Here is an 8,316-nt window from a genome sequence, read left to right as displayed (position 1 = left end):
CTCGTTGTCCATCCAACGGTGAAAGCTGAGCGGGATACAGTCGAGAAGATCAGAACTGGAGTCTTTCGACACGATCATCAACGACCTCTGCATCCGCTTCACAAGTAAGTAATTCCTAACACCTATGTGCAGCTGTTAAATTCATAGGAGCATGTTTAAGATTAATCGTTGTATGATGAATTAATAATAACCAAGAAACGATCATCGGGCAAAGCGGAACGTTAATTCAATTTAATATTCCTTCAAAACAACCGTTGAGAAAGGTTGTCTCCCCTCCAACGGTCACATTCCAACGTTCTTGTTTTGCCAATTTTTTTTTAATTAGTAGAAAAAAAATCTAATTGGGCGCGTGCATAACCACGTGGAGCTTTGAGCCCAGAGCGCGGAGGGGGGCGAGCTCGTGCTCCCTCAGTGCGGCAATGGGGGGACTCAAAAAATGGGGGCTCGAGCCCAGCAACAAACCCCCCATTGCTGATGCTCTTAGAACCATATTATCTATGAAAATGTCATTATTATTACCACTAGCGTCTAACCCGTCGATATTCGACGGAAATTATTTTATGTCATCATTTATAATTATTTTATGTTATTTTTATTATTATAGCATATGAAATAGTTTATATATAAATTATTTCTTTAATTAATTTGATATGATCAAATTAAATTAGTAATACAATATTTGAAATAATATTAATCTTAATCACTTTCGCCAATTAAATGTAGGTTGTGATAATAGAAATATATTTTTATATAAATATTCATTTGATGAAGTTTATAAAAAATTGATGTGGAATTGAATATTTTAGAAGAAAAAAATATGTAAATTTGAAGTATGATATGATGTACGATTGATGTGTTGCATCTGCTATTAATCGTATATCGATAATATTTACTCTCTTCGTCCCTCAAACATTTACCTTTTTTTTCTTTCTATTTTGGTTCATCCCCAAAATATCTTCCTAACCTATTTTTGGAAACAATTTCACTAATTATTATTGTTGGGAACTTAATGAAATATCCTAATCCTAGTTTTGATGATACCAAAATCAATAGGTTTCACTTGTAATAGACTAGAACTGTTCGAACTCAAGTGTTAGAGTTCTTTTTCTAGTTTAGTTGTTGTTCTGAAGACTGAAGGCTGAAGAACGAATGACTGAAAACTGAAGACCGAAGACACCGACTGATGTAATGATTAAGGCAAAGTCAAATATTGATATTTGACTTATCAGTCAAAGGATCAGTTTCGACTGATTACTTAATGCGCGCCACGTGGATTCAGCGGACTGATACTAAAGTCAAGTATCAGTTAAACATTCTTCCTCGGACTGAATCTCCTATGTTCAAAGGAAGCCACACACTCCAGAAATACAACCGCATTAAATGCAGAGATCTCAGGATCGTCCTTTCTCTACAGAGGTCATTCCTTTTTGGTGATTACCTTTTCAGAGATGTCACATCTCCTGCTCTTCAAAGTAGCCGTTCTCACCAAACAAGGAACCTCGAAGATTGAAGCCTCAGCCAAGTTCAAATTACTCTCTAACAGAAGAAATCTTGAAGAGCATCTCCGCCAAGGGATCTATTCAAGACGTCTCCTATGAATAGCGCTCGAGGATCACTTCAATCTTCACTGATTCAACGACATAAGCTGAAACGCTGCCAAAATCATTACTCAGCTCAGAGCCGAACCTTTCCAAAGTTTGAATCGAAGAAGAGAATCCCAAAGCCAAAAATCAGTCACTGCTGATTACATATATTCTCTTAGTCCTTAGGCAAACCTTGTTTATCCAAAGTCTAGGTTAAACTAACTGCAAAGAACCTGTTCTTTGTAGTTTAGTTGGCAAGTTTTCAAACCTCTCTTCAACCTACCGAATTGAGTGTTTGTGTTGAAACGAAATTCAGAAAGGTGTTCTGTCTCCGTGAGGTCCTAGTACCCAGTGTGTCTTATGAGTGAGAAATCCAACAAGGTGTGTTGGTACTGAAGATTGGATCTTCAGTTGTTTCGGTTGTGTGCACACGCAAGCACACGTTCAGGTTTGTTGTGCATCCGTAAGCATGAGCATCGGTTTGCAGTGCACCCTTAAGCACTTGCCCAATGAAGTTGTTGGTCTGATCAACCGACCGTGGATGTAGGAAGTGTTTTCCGAATCGTAGGAAGTGTTTTTCGAACCACGTAAAAATCTCTGTGTTATTTACAGTTTGCAGTACTTACTTTCTTACTTGTGTTCTTCCCTTCTTAAACTGAAAACTGATTAATAGCAAAGAGAAACCTAAAGACTGACAATGTGCTTAACTCACAGGCTATTACGAAATAAAAGTTTTCCGCTGCATGTGTTATCAGTCTAACTGATCTATCTTCTGATAGTTAGTAAGATTCATAAAATCTATGTTTATCAAACTCGACTGAAGCCTTACGTGTATCAGTTAAGGTCTTTGACTTAACTGATAACTCCTTACTGAAGAGTATTCAGTATCAGTCGTCAACCCTGTTTTGGTCAAAACTCTTTTCTGTAAAATAGGTTGTGTGAGTTTGTGTTTGAAGTTTCGTTTTGATTCTTGTAAAGCAAAAATAGCATATAGGTGTATCCCCCCCATACACCTATTCGAGACCCTCCGGACCTAACATTTTCAAACCTCTTTTCAACAAACCGAATTGAGAGTTTGTGTCGAAAAGGAGTTCAGACCAGTGTTCTGTATCCGTGAGATCTTAGTGCCCAGTGTGCGCTAGGAGTGAGAAATCCAACCCAGTGTGTTGGTGCTGAAGATAGGCTCTTCAGTTGTCTCGGTTTGTTGTGCACCCGCAAGCACACGTTCAGGTTTGCTGTGCACCCGTAAGCATATGCCCAGTGAAGTTGTTGGTCTGATCAACCGACCATGGATGTAGGTTGTGTGAGTTTGTGTTTGAAGTTTCGTTTTGATTCTTGTGAAGCAAAAATAGCCTATAGGTGTATCCCCCCCATACACCTATTCGAGACCCTCCGGACCTAACATTTTCAAACCTCTTTTCAACGAACCGAATTGAGAGTTTGTGTCGAAAAGGAGTTCAGACCAGTGTTCTGTATCCGTGAGATCTTAGTGCCCAGTGTGCGCTAGGAGTGAGAAATCCAACCCAATGTGTTGGTACTGAAGATAGGCTCTTCAGTTGTCTCAGTTTGTTGTGCACACGCAAGCACACGTTCAGGTTTGCTGTGCACCCGTAAGCACATGCCCAGTGAAGTTGTTGGTCTGATCAACCGACCGTGGATGTAGGAAGTATTTTTCGAACCGTGTAAAAATCTCTGTGTTATTTACAGCTTTCAGTATTTACCTTCTTACTTGTGCTTTTGCTTTCCTAAACTGAAAACTGATTAATTGCAAATAGAAACTTAACTGCTGACAACGTGATTATAATCACAGGCTATTTCGAAACAAAAGTTTTCCGCTGCATGTGTTATTAGTCTAACTGATCTATCTTCTGATAGTCAGTAAGATTCATAACATCTCTCTGTTTATCAAACTCGACTGAAGCCTTACGTGTATCAATAAAAGTCTTTGACTTAACTGATAGCTCTTTACTGAAGAGTGTTCAGTATCAGTCGTCAACCTTGTTTTGACAAAACTCTTTTTAGTAAAAAGGTTGAGTCTGTTTGTATTTAAAGTTTCATTTTGAAAAATAGCTTATAGGTGTATTCCCCCCCCATACATCTATTCGAGACCCTCCGGACCTAACAATTATTCTTACAATTTCACTTTTGTGGGACTCGTTCTCCACTTTCACTAACTATCACTCTTACAATTTCACTTTTTGTGGGACTCATTCTCCACTTATCAAATACATAACTAACTTTTATTAAAACCTATGTCATCCTCTCTTAGGAAGATGTTTGGGGGACGGAGGGAGTATTGAGTTTGTTCAAATTCTTTAAATTTGACGGATAAGAAATAATTTAATTAAACATATGTCATCTGAGTATCATCTCATATGGATCTAATAAGACCAGATAATCATATGAAGCTCTAAAGACCGCATATGACATTCGAACGTCAAAATTTTGAAAATCATATTCTTTGGAGTTTGAAATACCACATCTGAATTTTGAGCATCATCTTGTATGGAGCTTGAAGATTATAACTTGCTTGTGAATATCATTTTGTCTAGAGTTTGTGAAACTATAACTAAGTTATGAGAATAATCTCGTTTGGAGCTTGACATGCCATCTCTGACTTTTGAGCACTCTCTCGTGTGGAACTTGAAAAATCACAACTTAGTTTTGAGCATCATCTTGTCTGAAACTTAAAATGCCATAACTAAGTTTTGAGCATTATCTTGTCTGAAGTTTGAAAGACCATAATTGACTTGTGAGCATCATCTCGTCTAGAGTTTGAAAGATCATAATTGAGTCTTGGTAATCTAACCTCTTACTTATAAGCATCATCTCTAAAACTTGAAAGACGAAAAATTGAGTTACGAGCATCATCTCGTCTCAAACTTTATACAACATCGTCAAATTTGAAATCATATTCAATCATATATATATAGTTAATTATTTAAGTGAATACATCTATATATAAACGTATTATATATACATATTAATTTGTGAGTATGATGTGATAAACTTAAAATAATATTATATAATAAAATAAAATACAAATATAATGTTTTTTTTAGATATGGAAATTGATTAAAAAATTATAAAAGAAATAAGAATAAATGAAAATTGAGGAAAATTAAAATAGAGTGATTATACGGCACCACGTAGGATATGATTTATTTTTCTATTATATATATATATATATATATATATATATATATATAGATTGGGCATAGGCATGTATTTTATTTATTTATAACATTTAGTTGAAGAATATATTTTCTAAAAAAATGAATTGACATTTGAATTGACTGCTTTTTGTGGATTAATTTATTGGTAATAATCTCAATTAAGTGGGTACAAGGATTCCTATTCTGGATGCCATCATTTTATTAAGTTAAATTTTTTGGGTGAAAAAGGGATGGATTGTGAGGCATGATGAGTTCTTGTTAGTCATTGAGTTTATATATATAAGAAAAGTTGGTATGAGGTTAAGAGGGATTTCAGGCGTTTGAAAACAGACGAATGGACCCTCGAAGTGCTAATGTGTTTTAATTTGATTGGAAAAATAGAAGGCCGTGAGTTATATAATGGTTTCGATAATCAAATTGATATGTAGGATTTATAATTAAATGAATATGTTGGACTTTATCTAATAGTTTTATATGATTATTTAATAATATAGAATTTATCTATAAATGTATATGATTATTTCATAGTTTTTAAATGTAGAAATTGATTAGAAATGTATAAATAAATAAGAATGAATGAGAATTGAAGAAAATTACAATGGAGTGATTATACGATGCCACGTACTAATGTAGTTATATAATGGTTCGATAATCAAATGGATATGTTGGATTTATCTAATAGTTTTATACGATTATTTAATAGTACAGACTTCATCTAATAGTTTTATACGATTATTTAATAGTATAGAATTTATCTATAAATTTATATGATTATTTAATAATTTTTAAATGTAAAAATTGATTAGAAATGTATAAATAATAAATAAGAATGAATGAGAATTGAGAAAAATTAGAATGTGGTGATTATACGATGCCACGTTGGATAGGATTTATTTTGCTATAATGTAAAAAATTTGATTAGAAATGTATAAATAAATAAGAATGAATGAGAATTGAGAAAAATTAGAATTGAGTGATTATAAGATGCCACATAGGATAAGATATATTTGCTATAATATATAGATTATATTTGTATTTAGTAAAAAAAATGTTTAAAATGTATTGAATGTCCCAAAAAAAATTTCGGGGGCAGAACCCCATAGATAGCTTCACATTATGTCAGAATAAGTATATTCATGAGCTCTTAAACAAGACACAGATGCTCGAGTGTAATCTCTGTTATACTCCTATGACACCTGCTTCCAAACTCTCTAAAGCTGCTGGAATTTCTTTTTCTAATGCTACTTTATACAGAAGTACTGTGGGAGTTTTGCAGTACTTAACACTAACTCGACTAGACATAGCTTATTCAGTGAATAAGCTAAGTCAATTCTTGTCAGCTCCTACTGACTTACATTGGAGTGTCTGCAAACGACTGCTCCGGTATTTGAAAGGCACAACTACAACTTCATTTTCATCCTGCATCTTCATCTCAGTTGGTAGGTTACTCTGATGTTGACTGGGCTAGCTGTGTTGATGATCGACGGTCTACTGGGGGCCATTGCATTTTTATGGGCTCTAATTTTCTTATTTGGACAGCTAAAAAGTAAGATGTAGTCTCTCGGAGTAGTACTGAGTCTGAGTACAGAAGGTTAGCCACAACCACTACTGATATTATTTGGGTGCAGGTTTTGTGTTCTGAACTTGGTCTTCAACTTTCTGGTTATCCAAATTAAGCTATGGTGTGACAACATTAATGCTATTGCTCTTGCGAGCAACCATGTGCTCTATGCTCGCACAAAACATATTGAAGTAGATGCCCACTATGTTCGTGAAAAGATTCAAGATGGCACCATTGAAGTTGGTCACGTGCCGTCTTCGGATCAGATAACAGGCATCTTTACTAAGCGATTATCTGATCAGATTCTGTATGCCAAGAGATCGTCTCAATTTTTGTTCATCAGAATCTGGCTGAGCTTGTGGGGAATATATTGGAGTGTAATCCACGTCAGCTTAATTAGCTAGAGTTACCCAAGCTGTTACAAAAGTAGTTAAGAAGTTAGTTTCATAACTACCTCACTCTTGTATCTATTCGTGTACCTATAGGTTAGCACATCAGTATATATTCGCTGTATCTTCTTCATGTAATTCAATTTTTCAGTTCGTGAAATGAAATCAGAAATCTTCTCTCAATTCTCTAGTTTAGTTTCTATCAACACATCAGTACTAATTTATAGATATATTATAATTATATTAAGCAAGTTACTTCCTCCATTCTCATAAAATGTATCCAATTTGTCATTTTCCTTCGTCCTCATAAAATACATCCAATCTATTTTTTGTAAGGTTTCCACTCACAAGTGGGACCATTACTCCACTTACAACACATTCAACTACTTTTCTAAAACTCGTGCTATTTACAAATGACTACTTTTTATAAGGACGTATGGAGTATTTTATTTGGAGGCTATAAGGGTAGTATGGTATATTTACTACTAGAGATGGCCACGGTCCGGTTTCCCGTTCAAACCAAACTGGAACCGTCGGTTCCACGGTTCTGAAAAAGGGAATCGGAACCGAACCGAATTACAACCTTCACGGTTTCGGTTCTGAATCGTGAACCGGCGGTACGAACTGTGAAAACCATCTGTTTTTTTTATGTATTTAAATGAAATATGCTTTAATTAAATGAAATATGCTTTAATAAAATAAAAGACACAACAAAATATAAATTGCATAATTACTTTATTTCAATATTGAACTTATAATTCAAAGTTGCACCTTACAACTTTTATAAATACAATTTACAAATTACAACTTTTGGATGCTAAAATAAAATTACATATCTTAATTTAAAAATTGTAATTTGGGGAAAAAAAGAAATAAAGGAAATATGACGTGAGCTTAATTATAATATTTAAGTTATAATTAAGTTGCCTACGTATCCTGAATGAATCAAAGTCCACGTAGTTCTCTTACCTTCGTCTTACCTTTGGTGACACCGCATAATCATGAAGTCTTCTACATGTCGAAGTCGAAGTCGTCGTCGAAGTCTTCGCCTTCGGTGCATTGAGATGACTCGCTCGCATCGCTGGTGTCGCCTTCGGTCGTGGATATGGGGTACTCTACGAACAAATCATCCCATTTGTTTTCTTGCTCTCTTGCTTCGGCTAATGTATGATCTTTGAGAAATAGTTGGGCTTCAAGATTATGCGGTGCCATTTGAGATCTTCGTTCATCAAGCATGTATCCCGTTTCGTTAAAAGCTTGCTCGACCGCTACAGTTGATTCCGAGACAGAAAAGATCTCTTTCGCCATGATTGCAAGGATAGGGTATTGGCCTTGCTTAATTGACCACCAATTCAACACGTCCACGTCATTTGGCCCTGCATTAAGCAATTCCCCTACCTTTGGCTCTCTAAGGAATTCTTCTAATTCGGAAAATTGTGTTTGACTACTACTATGATCTTTGTTGGTGAAAAAGAGTACTAGTGTCAAATCCATAAGAGGAAGACCCAGTACTCCTAACAGTTTGTTTTCGAGAAATATTTGCACTATATTTTGAAGTAAAATCTTGAAAAAATATTTGTAAATCACAATAAAGACTACTTTTGACA

Source organism: Salvia miltiorrhiza, chromosome 3 (assembly GCF_028751815.1).
Source record: "Salvia miltiorrhiza cultivar Shanhuang (shh) chromosome 3, IMPLAD_Smil_shh, whole genome shotgun sequence".
In the NCBI taxonomy this organism is placed as follows: domain Eukaryota; kingdom Viridiplantae; phylum Streptophyta; class Magnoliopsida; order Lamiales; family Lamiaceae; genus Salvia; species Salvia miltiorrhiza.
This window is presented reverse-complemented; position numbering follows the sequence as displayed.